Source organism: Aotus nancymaae, unplaced genomic scaffold (assembly GCF_030222135.1).
Source record: "Aotus nancymaae isolate 86718 unplaced genomic scaffold, 86718_ANA_hifiasm-v0.15.2.pri h1tg000006l, whole genome shotgun sequence".
Lineage (NCBI taxonomy): Eukaryota > Metazoa > Chordata > Mammalia > Primates > Aotidae > Aotus > Aotus nancymaae.
In genome coordinates, this window is record NW_026988417.1 from 10,596,562 (window position 1) to 10,621,315 (window position 24,754).

Consider the following 24,754-nt stretch of genomic DNA (forward strand, 5'->3'; position numbering starts at 1 on the left):
ATCACATGTTAAGCATTCTTATCACACACACTCAAAAGAGACATAAGAAAATTTTTGGTGATGAATGCACTTGTACCTTGATTATAGAGATAATATCATAGATGAATGTGCATATCCAAACTCATCAAATTTTATAAATTAAATGTGTAAAGTGGTTTGTTATTAGTCATCAATTATATCTCAATAAAAATAAAGAAAGAATGGAAGGGGAGGGGAGGGGAGGGAGGGAAGAGGAGGGGAGGGGGGAAGGGGAAGTGGAAGGAAAGGGGAATGGAAAAAGGAAGAAAAAGGAAATCATCACATCATGGTAGCATTTTGTGCAGGTGAAAGTTACCAGACTTTCAAAAGACAAGTAAGGTCTTCTCACCTGAAGATTTCTGAAATATTCGGAAATTATTAAGTTTTAAGGAAATGTTAAGCAGAGTTGTACACTAATGTTACAATTCTGGCAGCAAATAACCAGATATACAGTCATTCCAACAATACCCAGACTAAGATTTCTATCTGAATATTCTATGCTTTCAGTTTATATTTTACTTGATTATCTGCAACTCCGAATTTATCTAACAGAATCTTAATTCTAATTCAACATTCTGTAGTGTAACAATAACAAGACTGTGGATTAGAGTTAACAAAATCCTAAAAAATGAGTATGGTTAAAGGTATCCTTTATACCTAAATGGTCATTGTAATGTAAGCCCAAGTAGGCAGATTTAACGGGTGTTCTTTGATTGGCAACAGCAATTTGGTCTTGCTCCCTGTCTCTCTCTCTTTCCCCTTGAGAGTGAGTGAGATTTTTTTTAGCTGTATGTTGGTATACACGCAGCATACTGGTTAAATTTTAGGGAAAAGTGTCCCTTCCCAGAAGAGAGAGCACAATTTGGCCCCCATATGATATACCGTCCATTATAAATAAATATATATACATAAAACATATACATTTCTTGCTTAGACACATCTTAGCGGACAACATCAAATAATCATGAGCACTTTGATAAAAAAAATTAAAATTTTGATCTTTAAAACATTTACAGAAAATATGAAGGAAAGGGAGAAGAAAGAAACAATAGTATTCATTGAGGTTTAGGTATACATTTGTCCTTAACATTTTCTTTGGGGTATGTTTACAATTTGCAGTTTCATGTTCCCTGGATATAAATACATCTGGCGTGTGTGTCTTCCAAATGAAAAGCAGTAGATGGTTAACCATCAGGTGAAGAAATTTTAGAATATTACACCCACTTTGAATATCAGGACAAAGCTCCTCTGAGTAAGAAATAGAGAGGTGATTGCTGCTTTTTCGTTTGTTTGTTTCTTTTCTCTCACACTAGAAGACACGAGATACTTGGAGATGAAGTTTCATTGTGATTGTCTCTGAAAGCTAAATACATATCCGGAAATATTGATTGTAAAAAGCGCTGGGGTGGCCAATGTCCCAATAACTTGATTAGTCTGGAAATGCAAGCTAATGCTTATGAGCACTGTAAAATTAAATTCTAAATAGGTGTATTGTTATTCTTATGCTAATAGCACCATCTGTTTCCCTATGTGTACTTTTGTGGTGAGAAAATAAAAGATTTTTCTTTAAGAAAAAAAGGAATGTTTGGAGACTTTTAAGTTAAATTAAACACTGCTGTAGAAAAATAGGTGTTACATTTATTGACTCTTATTTCATGACAGAAACGGATGTCAAGGTCCTACTTCAAGGACCCCACCCTTGCTGTTCCAACCGTCTGGAATGTTCTGATTCCCAAATACATCTAGCTCCTTTCGACTCTCCAAGTCTCTGCAAATGTTACCTTTCTCATAAGCATTCCCTGTACACTTTTCCTAAATTTACTACCTCTTAGCCAAGTACTACATATGTTCTACTACTCTATGTTTTATTTATCACTACCTACCAACCTATTATCTATCTTGCTTGTTTACTATGCTAATAATGGGCTGTGTACTGTCTGCCTCTTCCACAAGGAAGAAACTTCATGAAAGAGGGACATTTTGGGCCAGGTGCCATGGCTCACGCCTGTAATCCCAGCACTTTGGGAGGCTAAGGTGGGCGGATGATGAGGTCAAGAGATCAAGACCATACTGGTCACCATGGTGAAACCTCACCTCTACTAAAAAGAAAAATAAAATTAGCTGGGTGTGGTGGTGCATGCCTGTAGTCTCAGCTACTTGGGAGGCTGGGGCAGTAGAATCACTTGAACCCGGGTGGTGGAGGTTGCACTGAGCCGAAATCATGCCACTGCACTCCAGCCCACCACCTAAGCAAGGCTCCATCTGAAAAAAAAAAAATAAGGACATTTGTTTATTGTGTTCACTGTTACATCTCCGCTTTCTAGACTAAGGCCTAGTATATAATTAGGACTTAATAAATATTTTTTGAAAGGTACATATGATTTAATTTACTCCTCACAACCAAGAAAAGTAGATATTATCTGTGCCCTTAGCTAAATAAATGGAGTTCCCAAAGATAGCAAATAACTTGCTCGAAGCCTCAGAGCAAGGAATAGTCTTTCTCTGAGACATGAAATATGAAAAAGGAGAGGGAGGAAGCTGGACGATACAGCTAAGGTGGGGTAGGAAGGGAGGTCAGATTTGTCACGTGGTTACTCAAGATATTAGGGAGATGTCAATAAAGAAGAAGTAGGAAAATGAATTTCAGATCTTAGCAGAGATGGACAGAATTACAGTGCAGTGTCTATGGACAGAGGGAGTTCCTGGAAAATGGAGATGTTCAAGGATGATGTGAATGATTAGAATTCAGGACGGTTGCAGTGATGATTACATTCTGAGAAGGAACATGGATCAGATGTTTTTTAAGGACCCTGCACGATTTCCAAATATAAATTTTTAATAACACTTGGCTGCCAATGACGCCAATTACTAAGCTTCTCTGGAAAAAGAAAGGCTGGGATTTCCAATAGAAGTAACAAAAAAATCACGTTGTTCTATTTTGAAAAACTAAATTATAGCTCCAAGGAGAAAGCTTGGGGATGATGGAAATAGCCTTCCCAGAGCAACTACTGTACCAAACGCTGTGCAAGTCACTCCACTCACATTTTCTGTTTTTCTGCATATCACCATTTCAAATGAGGATCCTGAGATTAGAAGTCCAATGACCTGCTCAAGGTGAACACAGTGAGAAACGTGCAGATGTAAGACACGAGGAGCCTTTCAAACTCACTCCCAGCTCTATGCTTTGCCAACTGTGTTCTAGCTAGATTTGTTAAAAATAGGAAATAAATTAGTTCAAAAATATAGACAAATGAATAGAGAACAACTAAAGAGTATTTTTGTGGCTTAGATAAAGGCATCTGAAACTGCAAATTAGCTTTGCTTATCTTAGAAAAACAATTTAAAAGTATTTAAAACCACTTGTGATGATGAGTTTTAAACTTGAGCTAAGCAGAATTGAAGCAATCATGCACCAGTGAACCTGCATTGGCCATTCCACCTTAGAAGTTGAAAGAAAAATGGTTAAATGTTTCAGAATAGAACACTCCAGTGTATTCATAACACTGTATATTTTTAAAAGATAGTTAACTTCGTCGATTCATTCGTTTATTACTCATAATTTTGTTTTAAAATATCACCACGTTTTATACAGTTTTATGTTTGTCTTTTGAATTTTTTTAAACATAAAAGAAACAATAACTCTATGAACTATAGAAATTAGAAGAAAATCCTAAATTACTATTCTCAAAATATTTGCTCTCCAGAAACAAACTGTTTATCAGACAATTTGGCATGGATTTATTAGTTAGGTAGTAATGTAACAGTAACAAACAGTTATATAATATTTATTCTGTGGCTACACTTTTCTATATAACTAATTTAATCTTCACTTCAAATACAGCATGTTATTGTATTTTCACTTAATAACAGTGGTAGCTGTGGCAGAGATGTTAAGTAACGTGCTCAAGGATACACAACCAGTGTCATATTTAGCACTGGACTAGAAATCTGGGGGAATTAAAAAATCATACTTTAGATGTATCACCTGTTCTTAAGAAATAAAAAAATCTGAACAATTTGATTATTGGGTCCATTAGTACACGGATCAATGAATGAATCAATAAATTACATAATTAACAAAAGCATGAAAGAACAATGCATATGATCAAATGCTGTCTTTGTGGTTATGAAATTGAAATTTTTGGAAATCTACAGACAAAGGAACACAGAGTAGAACTGGTGTTTCAGGGAAATGAAGTAATAATGAGCTTTAGAAAAGCAAAAGTAATCTATTTAATTTAACAAATAGATATTGTTCACCTAATGCTGGAGAGTCATTGGAATACATTTTAGAGATACAGAAACATGTGTGATATGTCCTCAACATCTTTCCAGTGGGAAAGATTGTAAACAAATAATTTCAAGAAGGTTTAGTTTAGGTGATGCTAGAATACCAATAAGATGTAGAAGTCTTACAGAAGAGAAAGACAAGACTGAGTGTTTTTTTTTAATGTTGATAGAAAATTCGTATGGATAGCATCTGCAATTAAATTCAAATTACTATTCATGCAAAGAGTTCTTGTGCCAGTGTCCCATGCTTTAAATTTGTTTGAACTCATTTTTTTAAACTTCAGTGAATCTTACAACTGAATGTTGTATATATCCCATAAATAGGAAATGGACCTTAGCTTAGTTTTCTGTTTTTTGGGAAGCCAAATGATGTCTATGTCATTAGAGTAAATTAGTGCTTTAAGATTATTTATTCAACTAGAAAAATATGCAGACGCCAAATTTTTACATGGACATTATCAACAAAACTGATCTAATTTCACTTTCAGAGGATCTATACAAACAGCACAAGCAGGACTACTTTTCTAAAATAAACATTTTCATAACTGTTCGAATTCCCCTCGTAGATCTGTTTTTCTATATTTGTATATTATTCATCTTTTAAGAAAGTAGATTATTGAGACTTAGCATTTTAAGTGGAGATGTGTCTAAGGGACTCAGAATAAATGTCAAGAGTGACACCAGTCTAGAGCATAATTACTTGCTTAATGACTCATAATTTATGTCCAGCAATGCATGCTGTGATGGATGGAACTGTTAAACACTTCTGGTGCAGATTTCAGATAATATCATCACAATTAAAGGGCATTTAGATACGTCCAGAAATCAAAGGATTTTTACTAGTCATGAAAAATTAAAATTTTGTTTCCCATGTAGCTAATTGATGAAGATTGAAGTTGATGAAGATTCAAAAAGTACAGGAATTAAAATTTAAAATACTCCAAAGATTATCGACAATATAGCATCAAGGAAAGGAATTAGAGTGCCATAGAAAATTACTATCATGTCAAGTTCTATTGTGAGATTACATTTCTGTTATTAAACCAATTTGGTCTTTCTTGGAATCCATAATGCTCATTTGGAAATTAATTAGGAAGTTTTAGGAGAGGTGGAAATGAAGAATGGGAATGATATTTTTTAGTTACAACTAAATTTTAACAAAATTCTAGGCTCTTGACAATGCGATGAGTTAAATATGAACACTCTTCTCAAGAGAAAGAACAAATTTGAGGACATTTTTATTTTGGGCAGATAGAGTATACTCAATATTATCTTATACCTTGTGCATACTTCTTATATATGTTAGCATAATGTGGATCATTTCTCAGTGAAACCAAACGATATGTAATTATTTAGTGGTGGACAAGCTCCTAAAGTGCACATTTTCTGTCCAGATTCACTGAATTCCTCCTTTACATGCAAAACAACCCATAGTCAGCTGACAGAACAGTTAACTGAGAATTTACCTCTCAAGAGAGCAAAACCAACAAGAAATTGTATTTCAAACCAAAAGCATATGTTATATTGCAAACTATGTGCACTTTTTGAATGTGGATACTCATGCCTCATTTTTTTCTGGAGATAGCCTGGAATTAGGATATAGCTAACTTATCTCATTTTGAAAAGAACTCTTCTTCAATAATCTAGTTGGTGGCTTTCCTCAGTTTACTTAATTTTGCTGCCTTCAGCATCACATTGTTAAAGATAGGGTTTCAGAATACCCGCTTTTCAAAGTCATACCTAGTTCACTAATTAGCACAATCTTTTCTCAGCTGTTCCTTTTCTGTTTCTGCTGAATCTAATACCAAATCCCTCACAACTCACTGAACAATGTATGAAGCCTTCAGTGTCTAAGAGATAGCAACCCAACGAATCCCTGAAATGGTTATAGAGCAATGAAAATGAACACAACTATGGGATTCCAAACAGGGCTTTGCTTTTAGGCTCTTTATCCTCTTCTGAAGGGACTCCAGTTTATTTACAGCTAACTAAGACCTTGGAAAAAACACCTCAATCTCTGCTCACTGAATCCTCAGCGTGCTATCTATGTGGCCTCTCCGTTCTGCTTTTACTCTCCACTTTGTAAAGTGTCCTTTACAAACAGGACATGTCCTATAGAAACATGCTATAGAAACGTGTCCTATAGAAACACTGTCATTTACTTGTTCCTCAAAGAGATTAAAATGTTAGGAATCAATACACATTTGTTCTAGTTTATCAAAACTAAACATACACTAAATTGTATCTTCAGGAAATAGAAGAGTCTTAGACTAACCCCAATTTTCCTTTGCCATCTTTCTTAAGATGCAGATCTTTGTTTTGAGAGTGAAGAGGCAGCCTATTTGGATACTAATAGAATCATTACAGGCCAATGTTTATAATGTGCCTGCACTTTATGAAAGAACTTTTGAACAACCAGGGAAAGCAATAGAATACATTGTCAAACTGTGCACTAAAAATAAAGTTTAACTGTAACTCAAAAGCCAAAGTGTTCTCATGTCTGTAATGGATTTCCCTGTCAATTCAGTACCCTGGGCCCCTTACTACAGCAGCAGTAAGTACAATTTATTAATCAATTGAAGGGTGAGAAAGGCCATTGCTCACAATATATCTTAAAGGATAAAGTATATTCATTTAGCGTCAGGCAAATTCTAATGTCTTTACATGTTGTAATTCAACTAAAGGAGTCTTTATTGGTATCTCTACAAAGAAAGAATCAAGAAAAAAATGTAGAAAGATATTCCCATGTTTCAAAGAATAAGAAGAGCAAACACTTTGCATGATTATCTGGGTATATGAAATATTTATAAATGAATTTTTTAATGGATGCATTTTCAGTATGATCTATGTATCTATCTATGTATGTATATTTCCACTTAAATACTTGTGGTTTTTGAGTGAAACAGCAAAGTGTATTAAAAATCATTAAGACCGGGCATGGTGGCTCACGTCTGTAATCCCAGCAATCTGGGAGGCCGAGGTGGGCAGATCACAAAGTCAGGAGATTGAGACCATCCTGGATAACACCACGCTGAAAACCCATCTCTACTAAAAATACAAAAAATTAGCCAGGCATGGTGGCATGTGCCTGTAGTTCCAGTTACTCGGGAGGCTGAGGCAGGTGAATCACTTGAACTCAGGAGGCAGAGGTTGCAGTGAGCCGAGATCGAGCCACTGCACTCCAGCCTGGGTGACAGAGCAAGACTGTCTCAAAAACAAAATGAAACAAAACAACCAAACAAAAAACACCCTCATTCAGAGGTCAGAAGATTCTGGTTTAAGCTCTAACCCTGACGACAGCCACAAACTTTTGAAATAGCCTGTTAGTCTCCCCTTAGCTCACCTTCCACCCTTGCCAGGCTTTCCTGGAACTTTCAGTAGTGATCCCCAAAACAAGTCTGGTTTACTACTTGAAGTGCTAGAAAGCTCCCTGTGCTAGGAACCACCAGACATAAATGTAACCCCTGTTTCTTGCACTCTTTCCTATTTTCCCCTATGACTATGAAAGTACTGTCCTCTGTGTTATTTTCCCATCGCTACATAACAAATGAGAACATAAATAAAGGCTTAAAAGCAACAAAACTCCTTATTGTCTCTAAGTTTCCCTGCGTTGGAATTTCTGGGATGTCTAGCTGGGTCCTCTGCTTCAGAATCTCACTGGTCTCCCTCAAGTAAGATGTTGTCTGGTGCTGAGTTTTTACCGCCAGTTCCAAGTTCATACAGTTTGTTGGCAGAATTAATTCCTTGTGGCTAAAATGACTGTGGGCCTAAGCTTTTTGCTGGCTGTTGACGTGATGCGAGGGGCCACTTTCAACTCCTAGAGATTGGCTACAATTCCTTGCTATGTGGCCCTCTTGATATGATCACTACATCAGGAAATCTTACTCTTTCACAGCCACCAGTGGGTAAAGACTTTCCACAGGAAGGTCTAGGTACCTCTTTAAGGACCTGATTAAGCCAGGCCCACTCAGGAGGCCCTCTCTTTGGATAAAATAAACTGGTTGTCTACAAATAAGGATAACTTGGTTGGTTTCTTTTTGTTTCCTATGTAGCTAGTTCACATTTTAAACTCATTTTATTAGACAGCAACCGAAATACAACAAATACTGTTGTATTTTGGTTGCTGTCTAATAAAATGAATATGTTTGTGACAGTACATTTTTAATTTTTTTTTTTGTTTTTGACTTGGAAATAAAGTACAGTGCTTTTAAGCAGCAACATGCCCATGTTTGCTTTTGATTTTTGAAAAATAATCTTCATTATGTTTAGAATGTTTATCTTTCTCCTATTAATTTGTTGTGTGAATTTTTGAAAACACCAAGGAGAATAGATTTTCTTATTATGTTATTTGCACTTATAAAACGACTTCTTCTTGAATGCCTACTATGACATAATTAATTGCGCTTATGATCTTGACTATATATATGTTCTTGTGATAAATGCCACTCCATATTTGGTGCATTTAGAAATTTTTAATATTTTTTCCTATATATGAATGAATTCTGCCCATAATTTTAGTTGTCATGCATGACGTATTCTATTTTGGTTTTAAAAACTTTGGAAATATTTTTCTGTTTCTGTTGATCTAAAATGGTTTTACATGATAAAGATTACCTAGTTTTTGTAATTTTATAGAAGTGTCAGAACCTAGTATTAACTATTAAAATTCTTTTAGTTCATGTATTTCTTCTAAAATCAATTTGTGTTGTTTGTTTTTTAATTTGATATTTCACTTAACTGGAATACAGTTGTTCATCTTTTAAAATTTTAGTCTTTTCTTTTTTCCTCTATTTATTTGTGCCTTTTCTGTTTTATTTGATTAGTCTTGACCAAAAAAAAGTTATCTATTTTGCAATTAGTCCAGAGTCAGTTTTATGATTTTTAACCCTCCTTGTTGTTTTATTTTCTATTTAATGTGTTTTTTTCTCCTATTTCATAATTTTCTTCTTTTCAACATCATCATGTCTGTTCTGTTTGTTCTTCTGAGCCTTTAAAGCTGAAACCCAACCTCCTCCTTTTCTTCTCCCATCTGCTCCAACTCCTCTTGTTCCTCCAACACTTTCTTCCTCCTCCTCCCCTTCTTCTCCTCCCCTCTTCCTCCTCCTCTTTCTTCCTCCTCCTCTTCTTCTTCTTCTTCTCCTTTTTCTTCTACTTTTCTTCTTCATTTATGGCTTAGAACATTTAGGGATACTCTCATTCTTTGACAGTATTTACATATTTCAGATTTTGACATATAATGTTTTTAATTAGAATTCAGATTAATGTATTTTGTAATTTCAATTGCTCTTTTCTCTTTATCTTATAACATTTAAAATAATATAGTTCATAATTTTTGTAATTCAATTGAACTTTGCTCCAAAGATATGAGTTATGAAATTGTAATTTTTAGAAAATAAATGAGACTTATTTTATAATGTAGTTTGTGACTAAAATTTACAAATGTTTCCTAAAAAATTATTTATGTGTGTGTAAATTTCTCCCTTTTTTCCCTCTTTCTGTGTGTATTAGTCCATTTTTGTTGCTATAAAGAAATAACTGAGACTGAGTAATTTAAAAAATAAAAGAAGTTTAGTAGGCTCACAGTTCTGCAGGCTGTACAGGGAGCATGGTGCCAGCATCTGCTCAGCTTCTAGTGAAGTGTCAGGGAGCTTTTACTCATGCTGTAAAGTGAAGCAGGAGCAGGCAGTCACTAGATGGGATTGTGAGCATAAGACATGGAATTAAAGAGAGAAAGGAAAAGGGGAAGATCCCAGACTCCTTTAAGCAATCAGATCTTATGTAAAGAAACTGAAGGAGAACTAACTCGTTACCAAGCAGATGACTGTAAGCTATTCATGAGGGATTCACACCCCCATGACCCAAACATCTCCCACCAGGCCTCATGTTCAATATTAAAGATCACATTTCAACATGAAATTTGGAGGAGACAAACACATAAATCGTATCATTCTCTCTATCCCAACATCTGCCTTTATCCTTCCATATCTCTTTTTCAATCTTAGCCTTAGCCTTTGGATTTTACCACTTGATTTTTTACATTTTCTGTATTCTTAATGATTATTTTTGCTGCTTGACCTAACCATTTCTAATAAAGTTTTATTTATAATTGTTCAGGATTATGTTATGGTGATTCTTAGAAATATCCCTTTGTAGGCCGGGTGTGGTGGCTCACACCTGTAATCTCAGAACTCTGAGAGGCTGAGGTGAGTTGATTATGAGCTCAGTAGTTTGAGACCAGCCTGGTCAACACAGTGAAACTTTGTCTCTACTAAAAATTAAAATTAAAAAAATTAGCTGGACGTGGTGGCGAATGCATGTAATCCCAGCTACTTGGCAGGCTGAGGCAGGAGAATCACTTGAGCCCAGGGGGTGGAGGTTGCAGTAAGCAGGGATCACACCACTGCACACCAGCTCATGAAACAGTGCAACATTCATCTCAAAAAAAAAAAAAAAAATCCTATAGTAGTTGATATAGCACCAAAAAGAGAGGATTCTCCAAGGTGAATGGTTTCTACAGCAAGAAAAGAGAACCACATCTAGTCTTTCTCATGTTTAAAGACACTTCTCAGAAAGCCAACTTTGGCCTCACCCTACAGGTAAAGAAGGGGTAACAGCATGAGCAGAATACATGAGGCCAAGTGGAAACAAAGCAAGGTGTAGAGCCCATGGCAGCCAGCACACAGGTCTTTGTGGTGGCCCTGTGTACCCGCCAGTGGTGGCGCTCAATCAGAGCAATTAGCCAATAGCATAGCCCACCTGCAAAGCTGAGCTGGTGGCTCCCATAATTTGTAGGATCTAGCTTGAATCCCAGCCAAGAGCCTCAGCTACAAACCCTACTCCAAGCCCCTGCCCAGAAAGGGTGATGCTCATCAAAGTGCAATTTGGCAAAGAGCAGGGACATTGCCAGACCCAGGAGTTTAAACAGTGCTCATGTGATCCTCAAAGCTTAACCCAAGTCACCACCTAGGCAGGGAGGCAAACCTCAACCATGCATCTTTATCAACCATGACAGCTGGTCTTATTTGTCCAGAGAAGCAACTCCAAATACTCTTGGGGCCCAGCTTGCTGCTCTGTCCAATTTCAGATCTCAAATATCATAGCACCTGGCAAGGGAATATACCCTGTGGCCTGGCCCAATCAGAGTCAATTTCAATGCCCAGCCATCAGCTCTGCTTGATTGATGAATTAGGTCAGTCATCTCACCTAACAGGGAGGCCAGCCATCAGTCCCACCTAGAATCACAGCCTATAATAAATAGTAAAGTCTATCTCTGCCAATAAAATGTAAAACCTTGTAAAACCTGAAAGAGGTGGCTATCTCCTCAATTGTGCAGAATTCAAGAATTATAAACATCCAGGAAATCATGACACCTATAAAACAAAGTTCCAGCATTGAGCCCTAAAAAACTGAGACCTATGAAATAACACATAAATAGTTTAAAATTAATCCTCTTGAATGAATTTAGTAAACTATATAAATGTGAATATAAAATTAAAGGAAATATAAAATTAATATATACACAAATCATGAGTTTAACAAAAAAATAGAAATTAAAAAAAAAAAAAAGAGGCCAGGCACAGTGCTTTATGCCTGTAATCTCAGCACTTTGAGAGGCTGAGGCAGGCAGATCACTTGACATCAGAAGTTTGAAACCAGCCCGGCCAATATGGCAAAACTTCATCGCTACTAAAAATATAAAAATTAGCCAGGTGTGGTGGCATGCACCTGTAGCCCCAACTACTCAGGAGACTGAGGTACAAGAATGGCTTAAACCCAGGAGGTGGAAATTGCAGTGAGTTGAGAGTGTGCCACTGCACTCCAGCCTGGGCAACAGAGTAAGACTCTGTCTCTAAAAAAGAAAAACAAAATAGAAATCCCAGAGATATGGAATATAATAAGTAAATGAAAAAAATGCAATAAAAAACTTCAACAACAGACTCAATCGTGAGCTCAAACGCAGAACATTTGAAATTATCCAGCCAGAGGAACAAAAGAATGACAAAGAATAAGGACAGTCTATGGGGATTCTAGAACATCAACAATAGACCTAATTTTTATATAATAGAAGTACCAGAAGAAGAAATGTAAGAAAAGGGCCAAAAGGGAATATTTATAGAAATAATAGCTAAAAACTTCCCGAATCTGATGCCAACATCCAAGTACAGGAAGCAAAGAGGTCTTTAATTAAAAGAGGAGTTTACTAAGGCACATAATAATCAATCTACAAAAACTAGGGACAAAAAAATCTGAAAGCTGAAAAATATTAAAAACATTACATAAAAGGGAGACTCAGTAAGACTACAGATTTCTCAACAGAAACTCTGGAGGACAGAAGAAAGTGGGGTGATATATTCTAGCACATCCTAAAGGAAAAAAAATGTAATGCGAAAATACATTATTCAGCTAAGCTGTCCTCCATAAATGAGGGAGAAATAAGAACATTTTTAGACGAACAAAAGCTAAGGCAGTTCATCAACACTAGGCCTACCTTACAGAAATTACTAAAGGGAGTTATTTAAACTGTGCAAAGGCACTCATTAATAACGTAAAGCATACGAAAGCGAAACACTCAATGGCGTAAGCAAAACAGAGTCATATTCAAGACACTCTACACTGAAAATGGTAGTGTGTAAAGCAATTTCATCTCTACTGTGATGGTTAATAGAGAAATCTATTAAAAGAACTTTAGCTACAATTAATTGCCAGGGAATGAAAATTATAGACTAGTGTAAATTTTGCCATAAAAACATAAAATATAGGGAAGAATAAAAGTGCAGTGTTGTTGTATGATATTAAAGTTAACTTACCGTCATCTTGAAATAGGCTGTTGCGTGTTTTATGTAAATATTAAGGTAACCAAAAATAAAAATATATAATAAATATTAAGAACATAAGTGTGCTTGCTTCGGCAGCACATATACTAAAATTGGAAAGATACAGAGAAAATTAGCATGGTCCCTGTGCAAGGATGACTCGCAAATTAGTGAAGCGTTCCTTATTTTTAAAAAGCATCACCTGAAAATAAATAAATAAATAAAAATAAAAAAAAATGAAAACATAAGTTATTCAAAGCATATCACTACAGAGACCTAGCAAACCACAAAGGAATCCAACTATAGAGCAATAAGGACATTACATATATACAAAGCAACCAGAAAATAAATCACTAAATGACAGTAAGTCATTCTCTATGTGTTTGAAAGTAAATGGATTAAATTAATAAAAAAGACACAGGGTAGCCAAATGGATAAAATAAATAAAAATAAACAAGAGCAAATACTCAAATATATGCTGTCTACGAGAAACTCACCTCATCTTTACGGATATATGCTGACTGAAGATGAAGCAATTAAAAAAGATACTTCGTGCAAATAAACACATCGACCAATGGAACAGATTAGAGAGCTCAAAAATGAACCCATATGTTTATGGCCAATTGATTTTTGACCCAAAACTACACAATAAGAAAAACATGATCTCTTCAAAAAAGGATGTTGGGAAAATTAGATATTTACATAAAGGATAAAATGGAACTTTTCCTGATACCATATATAAAATTCAACTGAAAATGAATGAAGGCATAAACATAACATATAAAACTGTAAAATGAGTAGAAGAAAACAGGGGAAATGCTATACAATATTGGTCAGCAATGATTTTTTAGAATTGACCCCCAAAGTTCAAACAACAATAATAAAAGGGATAAGTGAGATTACCTAAAACTAAAAACCATCTACACAACAAAGTAAACAATTAACAGAGTGAAGAGGCAACCTTCAGAATGGGAGAAAATACTTGTAAGCTATACATTTAATTAAAGGCAAATATACAAAATAAATAAGAAACTCAACTCAATAGTAAAAAAGCAAATAACCTGATTTTAAACATGACAAAATGCCTGAGTAGACATTTCTCAAAGGAAGATAAGAAAATGGCCAATGGAAATGTAAAAAAACAAAACAACAGCAACAAAAAAACTCAACATCACGAAATATTAGAAAGATGCAAGCTAAAGCCACAGGGAGTTAACAACTCACAAATGTCAGAATGGTTCCTAGCAAAAAGCTGAAAGATAATAAGTGTTGGCAAGAATGTGAAGAAAGGGGAATCCCTAGTACACTGTTTGGTGGGAATGTAAGATACTACAACCATTATGCAAAACAGTATGGAGGTTCCTCAAAACACTAAAAATAGAGTCCCCTTATGTTCTAGCATTTCCACTTATGAGTATATATCCACAGAATTTGAAATTGGTTTATTGAAGAGATATCTGCATTCCCATGATTATTGCAGCATTATTCATGACAGCCAGGTGATGGTGTCTATCAACCAATGAATGGCTAGAAAAAACATGGTATATATATACAACAGAATCCTATTCTGTCTTTAATAAGGGAGAAATTATGTCATTTGTGACAACATGAATGAACCTGGAAGACATTATGCTAAGCGAAATAAGCCAGACATAGAAAGACAGACATCATACAGTCTCGCTTATATGTAGAACCTAAAATAAAATCAAACACACAGAAGCAGAAAGCAGAATGATAGTAACTTGAGACTAGAGAGCAGTGGAAATGAGGAGCTGTTGGTCAAAGGGTGCAATACTTTAGTTAGGACAAATAAATGATAAGTATTTGAGGTGATGGATATGTTAATCAGCTTCATTTAATCTTTCCAAATTGTATACATATATCATATATCCATGTATTTATATATAAATACATTTTATATTAATATATAATTATATTGTATTATTTTATAATAATTTGTATATTGTATATTTGTATATACAGATCTATGTATTTATATACTTATAAATAAATTATATATTTATTAAGTATATACAATTATTTTGTTCAAGTAACAAAATTCAGGAAATATTTTTTTCAAGGTCAAATAATTTGTTCTTCGGAGGTGAGGATTGATCTCAGAGTTTCATAGTTCAACTTGGAATGAAACTTATTGTATTAATACAAAGTATATTTGTATAATTTGTATATTTATTAAGTACAAAGTAATACTTTGCACTTAATAAATACTTTGCACTTAATAAATATACAAATATACTTTGTAATTAATACTTTGTACTTAATAAATATACAATTATTATTTGTAAATACAAATAAAAACTAACAATTTAAAAGATTGCTAAAGAAGAAATATTTCTGTGTAAATAATGTGTTAATGCTTATTTAATTTTTTAGAATAAAAATGTTCAGAAGGAAACATATCTTTTACATAATTATTTTTAAATTTGAACTTTAAAATATTGTATGAGGTCATTAAAAATGTGAAGTTTCATATTCATTTTAAGTTCCATTTTGATTAAGATCAAGAATTTTGGAGTGTAATATTTCAGAGTTTCAACCCCAGTTCATTTAGTTACAATGAGACTTGGAAACGTCTCTTTTAAGCTTCTTAGATTTTTCCTAAGATCGGAAGAAAAATATTTACCTGATACATTAGTTGTGAATTTTAGCAAAGTTAATTTATGCACAATGATTAGTACATTTCCTGGTCCATACTAAGTAATATTTAAATTATAGCTATTTTGGTGATTTTAGCAATAATTATAATCAGGAAAAAACCCCAGAAATTTAATAGTGTTTTGTGTTCATAGCTAGTGTTCATTTTATTCACACGGGAAATGTAGGGTGGCAGGAAGAATAACAATTTCTATCTCAATTTCATAGTTGAGAAGTCTAAGACTCATCCTGGACAAGGGTTTCATTTAAGGACATGTAGGTAATCAGTAATGCAGTCAGACCTGGACTTGGTACCCAGTTGACTGCAAACTCAGTGTGTTTTAACTTCAATCTACTATATTTTAGTGCTTCTGAGTAATTTGTCTTTTGCATTAATACTCTAAAGATACTTGAGGGAAAAAGAAAGAGATGTGTAAGATAATTTGAAAAGAAAGCAATTGAAAAAGTGAAGTCAAGAGGGCAAGCTCTGAAGACAATACACTGATTCAGGAAAATGAAGGGGCTGTTCTAGTGACTCGCTCATGGAGGCCGGCAGGGATAGACATGAAATGCAAGCACAGAAGGTCAAGCTTAAAATAATAAATGCCTGTGAGGCGAATTCCTCATTATTACTGTCATTTAAACAAAGGCCCACAGTTGTTAACTGGACCTTTGGCCTAAACCACAGGCTTCTTTATATATACGTTGTGAATTTCGCTAAAAGGGCTGTTCTTAAGTTCCATTTTAAAAAAAAGAAATTTCAAACACACAAGCGCGTGCACACACACACACACACACACACACTGACTAGAGCTCAAATTTCTTCATAAGCATCATACTTTAAAAACGTAATACTCTCAGTTCTCTACCTTTGCCTCCCAAAGTATTAAAATAGCAAGGAAACAAAGGAAGACTTGCTACAGATGTGAAATGTCACCCAATACATTCCATTTTGTATTGATCTCAATGCTCATTCATGGAGAACTGGGACAAGTTGGAAGGAAAACGTTGAGAGAAAAGCTAAGAAATTAGTTGCCATTTTTAACATCAGACCTTCTATCAGGCTCTTCATATATCCTGATTTACATATCTTAGTCAATAAAATTCTTAGAACGACTTTGTGTGATAAATATTTTCCCCTTAAAGGGGGTTGGCAAACAGCAAACCATGGTCTAAAGACGAAATCCAGCCTGCCATCTGTTTTTATAAATAAAGTTTTATTAGATCATGGCCACCTTCATTCACTTATGTGTTGGCCTATTGGTGCTTTTGAGTTACAATGGCTCAGCTGGATATCTTTCTGTAACCAAGAAGGTATGTCCAGCAAACAACATGCCTACAATCTGGTCCTTTTCAGGTAATTACTGCTGAGTCCTAGATAAGGAAACTGAGACTCAGTGAAAAGAAATATTTTGTTCAAGGTCAACTAACTTTTTGTTATTCGGAGGTGAGTGTTGATCTCAGAGTTTCCTACTTCAACTTAGAATGAAACTCAAAGACTTCTCCAGGTCAAGCAAGATGTACTTCCCCTTAAAAAAACCATTGCATGCACATTGAGAACATCATTTCATCTTAGAGTCTGGTATTATAATGGGGGAAATGTGCCTTTCAGTATCTGAAAGACTCAGGAAAGCACCAGTTCCCTTATACTGCTGTTACTAACCCCGATTTTAGTTGGTGAAAATTAAATGAGGGAAAGTTGGTAGGTACGTTCTGCAAACTAAAAAAGAAATATTCACATGCGTGACAATAGTTTTTAGTGCCAGGTCAAAGCTTGTTTCTTTGCTAAAAAAACGTGTTCCCTTTCAAAAGATATCCTTTTAAATATGATGCCTCCTAAGGATACATTTAAAAAAAAATTTCCTATTACCTTGCCCAGCCAGAGGAGGTGAAGCAAAGTTGCTGACTTCAGCCTCAAGCCGATAAGGAGGAAAAGAGCTTGGTCGGCAAGAGGAAACATCTGGCATAGAAATGTGAATTCATGAACCAAGGGTGTGTCTCTTAAAATGTTCCTGTTAAAATTTGCCTTGCATCATCTATAACCTCCCACTTGTCTTGAGTGTTTTGATTTTTACCCCATGAGATCACCTAGTCAAAAGGCTATGACAGTGTAAAGTTAATAAATTAATGTATGGCGAAAAAAGCTCACAATTTTATACTAAAAACACACTAATTTACACCCTGTTGCCTTATCAAAAAGCTGTGTGACCGTGCAGCTACTGAAACATCAGTGGCCTTATTGTAAAATGAGGACAATTGTCCCCACCTGCCCACGGAGGTGTTGTGAGGGTCGAAACAGATAATGTAGCAAACATTATTTAAAGCTGTTAGAGATCATGCAAAGTAAAAATTATCAATATGACTAAGATGATGATGATGATAATGACGATGAAGACAGTAATGGCAAAGGTGATCAATCCAGGACATTTTTTGAGAGAGAAAAATGGTGCTGTTAATAATTACTCTGGAACAATCTCCTTAAACCGGGATAGCCCCCTAAAAACTGGGGACAGGACCACAGCCACTCTTTTTAAGCTGATCTTAACAACATGTTTAAGTGCTGAAGACCACACCACAGTCTGGGGCTGGAGAGGAAGAATTTATATCTCTCTCCAGCAACGTGGTTGACCTAAGAAAGCCTAACTTGAAAAGAGGACGGGAGAAGAAGGCAAGTGGAAGGATCAACCCTGCAGCCCCACCATCGCTAGTTACTTGGTACAAAGTCATTTCTGATTGGATGGATCTATTTGTGTATCCCTCAAGCCCTAAATTCAGTGTTCTCAAACCCAGCTCTGCTTTCCACAAACTTCTCTTCCTTATGAAATTATACTAAAGTACGCTTTTCCATTGACTGATCCTTATTTTGTCCAGCAGAAAGTTTGTTACTTTTGCCATCTAAATCTGATTTACATCTCCCTTTGCCTGTTCAAGCTGACTTCCACTGATTCTGTTCACATAGCTTATACTTTAGGTATTATGATAGCCTTAATCTGGCTTTTCTGCTCCTACCGCCCACTCTTTCAGCTTGCCTAAGTTCTCTGTCTGCTACATTCAGAGCATCATGCTTCATGAATTCTCATCGTTTACTCTTCCATACTTGTACAGAATGGTATAATAGGTGCATCTGTCACAGTGCTTGAACTCTGCACTTACGCTTAATGTTTGCCCGACATTCATACACTTCCCTACATAAAAACAGCTATTTGAGATTAGGGTGATGAATTGCACGGGGCTTGAAGAAGACTCAAAACAGGCTCAAAAACTCATTCTCAAACAGCAGATTGTGCATACACATTTCTGTAAACATCCACTATATGCCCAGTGACGATGCTAAATGCTTTGGACTCCTACATGAAAGAAGAAAAAGAAGGAGAAGGAAAAGAAGAAGGAGAGAGAGAGGGAGATGGAGAGGGAAAGGAAGGGGAAAGAAGAGGAAGAGAAGGAGAAAGAGAATCTTTCTCAAGAGTTTTTTTATTCCTATAGAGTTTTGTCATGATGAAAGTCTTCTGGATATCTTTGTTTTCATCCCCAATTTATGCATATAGGAGTGATCATATCTGACTGATTTTCCAGGAAAGTCCTGATTTCAAGAAGCATATTGCGTATGATAAACCTACAAACTACCACCACTGTGGGAGATCTTTAATATCTAGTTCAGTGGATCACAAGCCCATTAATGTGATAACGCTCCTGGAAATCAGTGTCTTTATAGAATTCTGTGATATAACGATTTTATCATGTATTTAATTTCATCATGTAAAATAATAAAGCATTTGATATCAGAAAATGTAACCTGATCCCTGAATGGTTTATAAAAGTAATCTTATTACGATGAGCTCTGGGGAGAAGGTAGTTGGGAGACAGCTTTTCAACCAAACTTACTGCTTTTGTTTTCGTAGTTGTTAATGTCTGCTTACTTACACTATGTGCATTCCAGTTTTCTTCTGTTTGCACATAAGGGTAGCCAACATTATCAGAAAGAAATTAAGGAAAAAGACCTCATGACTGACAAAATTCTAAAAAATAACTTATCTTTTTCTCAGTATTTGGAAAACATTTATATGGCCAACCACCTTGCTCCTGTACTCTGCAGGCATGTAATTTAAGATTCATTGACTAAAAACCTTTATTTAAAAAAATAAAAAAATTTAAAAATCAGATTTATTTCATGATTAATGCCCATTAAGAAACACAATTTACTTCTAGGTCACACTCTGAGTGAAATTCTTGCTTGGTTTTCTTTTCTCCAAACTTGAAAGGACCAGAGATGACACTTAGTGATTTTGGAAGAATGAGTAGCAGAAATATTAGCCAGCCACATGGATGAAACTTACTCCATAACTGAGCCCTGAAAACAGAATGACTTAAGTCATTGGCACAAAGCAATATGACTAAGGTTGCTAGAGGATACCTTTGTGGTATATTTAGTGTGAAAAGGAAAACTGATGAGAAAGGTCATTGGTGGGTGACTTTGTATTTTAGTGAAATCTTGATATGCTGTAAAACAGGCAGCACCAAGAATTTTGAAGAACTTGGGATCTGGAGTCAGAGAAGCAGGGCTGAATTCCAGCTTTGTTGTATCTGGCAAGTTAATTAGCTGCTGCCAGTCTCTGTTATGTTTGCTTAAGTGACAATAATAATAATTGCATAGGAATATGTGTATATATACATGTATATAATCACCTAACTGAATTTTCTCAGGATCAAATGTATAACGATTGTTGTATCCAAAAATGCTTGACAACCACTCAAATACTAACACCAGCAAACAGAAACTATAAAAGGGATGAGTCATATCATATGGTTATTTCATTTTATTTTTATGTTAATGTTTTACACATAGAAGTTCTATTAAAAAAATAGTTAGTGCTTATACATATGGTAAATACATTGAAGAGATCATTCCTTGGTGATGTGAACTAGGTAAGCTCCAAGCAATAAGTATTTCTTAGTGATATGAACTAGGTAAGACCCAGTTAATAAGCCTTCTGGTTTTCTCTTGTGTATGTTAAAGTGACATCAATGATACTGCTTTCATCAGCACTGCTGTTTATTTCCTTTATATAGTACAATCTTTTCTTTTGGGAGTCTGAAAATCCTTTTATTGGAAAATTAGGTCATTACAGCTATTGTGTTACCTCCCTCCACCTTCCTCCAATGTGCTGATGAAATCGCCCCCAGCTCAGGAAATCATCAAAAAAGTGAGATTGCTTACTACACACACTTACGTGTCCACATCTACCCTTTGATGTTTTTATATCTGGTACCATTGTGGTTTCAAGTAACATTTTTCTCATTTCACTATGGATGAAGTCCTCCAACAAATATTCGCTTGTACACAGGAAAAAGAAAAATACCTTTTTCTAATCTAATTTTTTGATGCTTTTATTTTGTTTTCTCTTCCTCGAGTTTAAAGATGTTCAATGGCCATAGGAAAAAGATACTGGATTTTCAAAATAACATTTGGCAAAAGCAGTTGGCATGTAGTGATGTGCACAAGTTTGGGAGGCTCAAGACCTGGTGTCACATCCTGACTCCAATTTGCGTAAGCTGCATTGCTCTGCTCAAATGATTCAAGCCAGGCGCGGTGGCTCACGCCTGTAATCCCAGCACTTTGGGAGGCCAAGGCGGGGGGATCACGAGGTCAAGAGATCGAGACCATCCTGGTCAATGTGGTGAAACCCCGTCTCTACTGAAAATACAAAAAATTAGTTGGGCATGGTGGCGCGTGCCTGTAATCCCAGCTACTCAGGAGGCTGAGGTAGGAGAATTGCCTGAACACAGGAGGCAGAGGTTGCGGTGAGCCGATATCACGCCATTGCACTCCAGCCTGGGTAACAAGAGCAAAACTCCGTCTCAAAAAAAAAAAAAAAAAAGATTCAAACACTATGAACTGCAGTTGCACATTTGTATTACCTACATCATTGTTATGTAAGATTTGAAAACGTTAACAAACCACGAAGCACTATGCAAGCATTAGTTATTCTTGTTATGACTTTTTTATTCCTTCTATAGGGAAAGAGTGCTAGAAGTTATAGCTAAGAATTCTAGTTATTATACAATTCCATAAACAATGTTGTGAAAAAGATTAAATACTAAGATCAAAGATATTTATTCGTAGGGTTTATATGTATGTTTATATATACATATCTTATTACTTAGAGCAAATAATATGGTCAGTAAAATGGGTTACAATAGTAAACACAATGACCATTAGTGTTGTAAAGTGCACATCAGCCTAGCATGTAAAATGATTTTTTTGAATAAAACCTTTCTAGCTACATAATATCTAAAAGTTACTATGTTAATATACACACAAAAAAACACACACATGGAAATAGCACTGAAAATAAAATAAATGAAGATGCTATTAAATACAATATGATGAAATTGCCCCCAAGACATGGGAGTAGGTAAGCAGTAGGGAGCCAGTGGTCTTCTGAGGACTGGCCTGTGGCCCGGCCCAGTCTCAGGTAGTCCCTTCAATTCAAGAGAAATTTAAATGCAACGGACTAGAATCCAGGTCTACATATTTTCCTTCTCCTTGCCCAGAGCAGATAACAAAGTTTGTTTCTGAAATTCCCTAACAGACTGCATAGGCTTTGGGACCCCACATTGATTGTGACACGAGCCATGCAGTAAAGGCTTTTACCCCAGGGAAGGTGACGGTAAGCATTTAGAAGATGTGCGCCTGAGCTAGGACAAGATATTGCTTCATAAAGTGTTCTATGTATTGTGAGTTGTTTCACTTCTCTTGCTCCCCACATCATATTATAGTAAGGTCTGAAAATGAATAACAGCCCAGGTGAGATGGCTCATGCCTGTATTTGCAGCCCTTTGGGAGGCCAAGGCAGGTAGATTACCTAAGATCAGGAGTTCAAGACCAGACTGGACAACAAGGTGAAACCATGTCTCTGCTACACACACACACATATATATACAAAATTAGCCGGGCATGGTGGTGCATGCCTATAATCCCAGCTACTTGGAAGGCTGAGGCAGGAGAATCGCTTGAACCCAGGAAGCAGAGGTTGCAGTGAGCCAAGGCCACACCACTGCATTCCAGTTTGGGCAACAAGAGCAAAACTCAGCTTATAAAATAAATAAATAAAAAGAATAACAAAAAGCAGACTTCAAAACACATTTCTAAATGATTCCTGGGAGGAATTTCCACCCAAATTGAGAAACTTGGAGTTTAAAGACGGCTGTTGCTGAGGTCAGACTCTCAAAAGCAATATGAGAATACCTCTCTCTTATCTGAACTCAGACTATGTTCTCAGACATAGAAAAAAAGTGGTGTCAGTGGCCAAAAGCTGAAAGGCTATGTTGTAGACATCTGATATTTCCTTGACAACAAAGCACTTGAAGCCCAGGCCTATGTGCAGACAATCCATGTCCCTACTTATAGGTTGATAGAGGCCAAGATTTATCTTCCCAAGCCCTCAGAAAATATGATAAAGGCCTGCAACCTTGCCTACCAGTCAAGGAATATGTCTGGTCTTAGGGATAGCAAAAGACCTATGAATAGACAATTTTACATTCTTGTGGGAAGCAGGCGCAGCAGGAGACTCAGCTACCAGGGATGGCCTACAGCACAGTGGAGATCTCATGTGCAGTGCTGGAAGCAGTGGCAAGAGCATTCAGGTCTTCACTGGATTAGGTCTACAGCTTTATTTGTGCAGCGGTTCTGGCTTAGGAGCTTCTCCTTATTTCTGTTATTTTGAGCCTGAGCCTGATTCTCCAGTCTTCCTAGATATCTATGAATCACTCCCTATCTTTTCAGTAAGCATTTTTTTTTCTGCCTAAAGAAGCATTCACTTGTTTGTGGTATGGACTCCATGATTATGTCCCTTTCCCTCTCAAAAAATACCTGTATGTTGAAACCATAATGCTCAATGAGATGGTATTAGAAGCTAGGGCTTTTGGGAGATGATTAGATCATACAGGTAGAATCCTTATAAATGGGATTAATGCCCTTATAAGGAGAGATATAAAGAATTTGCTTCGTCTTTCTCTGCTTTTAGTCATAGGAGGAGACAAGGAGGAGATAGCATCTAGAAACCAGGCAGTGGATCTTCACCAGACACCAGATCTATGGGCACTTTGCTCTGGACTTCCCAGTCTGTTTCCTAAGCCACTCAATTAGTGGCATTTTGTCATAGATTCCTAAACTGTCTAGGGCAATTTGTATGGTTTCAACATAAATCCCTGAATTACGTGAATAATTAACCATTTGTAAACCACTAAAGGTGATAATGCACATTATCTTGTACATGGTGGACAACTCATACCAGAGGTTAGTAAATTTTTCCACAGTTAAACCTTCTAACCATGCAGTAAACATTGGCTATGCATTAGTAAGTGCCAGGTACTCTTCTCGGTGCTGGAATGCAAAATGACACATAACCAAGTCTCTCCTAGGAGCTCATCATCTCCTAAACAACAACAACAACAACAACAACAACAAAACTATACATTTGTGTGTTAGTACTAAAACAGAGGCATGTTCCAGGGTTTATATAAAATGAGTATCTTAGTTCTTTGTTGGTTATACATACTGAAAAAATATTCTTACGGTTTATGATCTTTTGTTTCACTTTTTAGGGTGTCTTTGATGTAGAGTTCATTGTGTTGTAATTTGTAGTTCTGTGTCTTGTTTAGAACCTTCTACTGAAATCCAGCATTATTAAAATGCTTACCTATATGTTTTTTCCTAATTTTTCACATTTTTATATATTCAGAAAATTAATTTAGTAAATGTTTTCTTGAATCTATTGAAGTGATTTTATGGTTCTTCTCTTTTAATGCACTAATGAAGATAATTACTTTAAAAGATTTTTAAATATTAAATTATACCAACATTCCTGGCATACACCCAAATCAGTCCTGAATCTTTCATATATTACTGAAATCAATTTGTTAATATTTTGTTTAAAATTTTTTACAACTATGTCCACAACTGGAATTGCTATATAATT

The 24,754-nt window shown here is 35.7% G+C and overlaps 1 long non-coding RNA gene and 1 other non-coding gene across 2 annotated transcripts in view; one reads left to right on the top strand and one right to left on the bottom strand.

Moving 5' to 3' along the window:
- The window catches only part of LOC135269665 (uncharacterized), a 69,527-nt gene that overhangs the window by 26,893 nt on the left and 17,880 nt on the right, over positions 1–24,754 (bottom strand). The gene's annotated exons all lie outside the window — the stretch shown is intronic.
- LOC135271957 (U6 spliceosomal RNA) lies at positions 13,205–13,311 on the top strand. Its single transcript, XR_010340079.1, has one exon. It is a non-coding gene; the product is annotated as a U6 spliceosomal RNA (small nuclear RNA).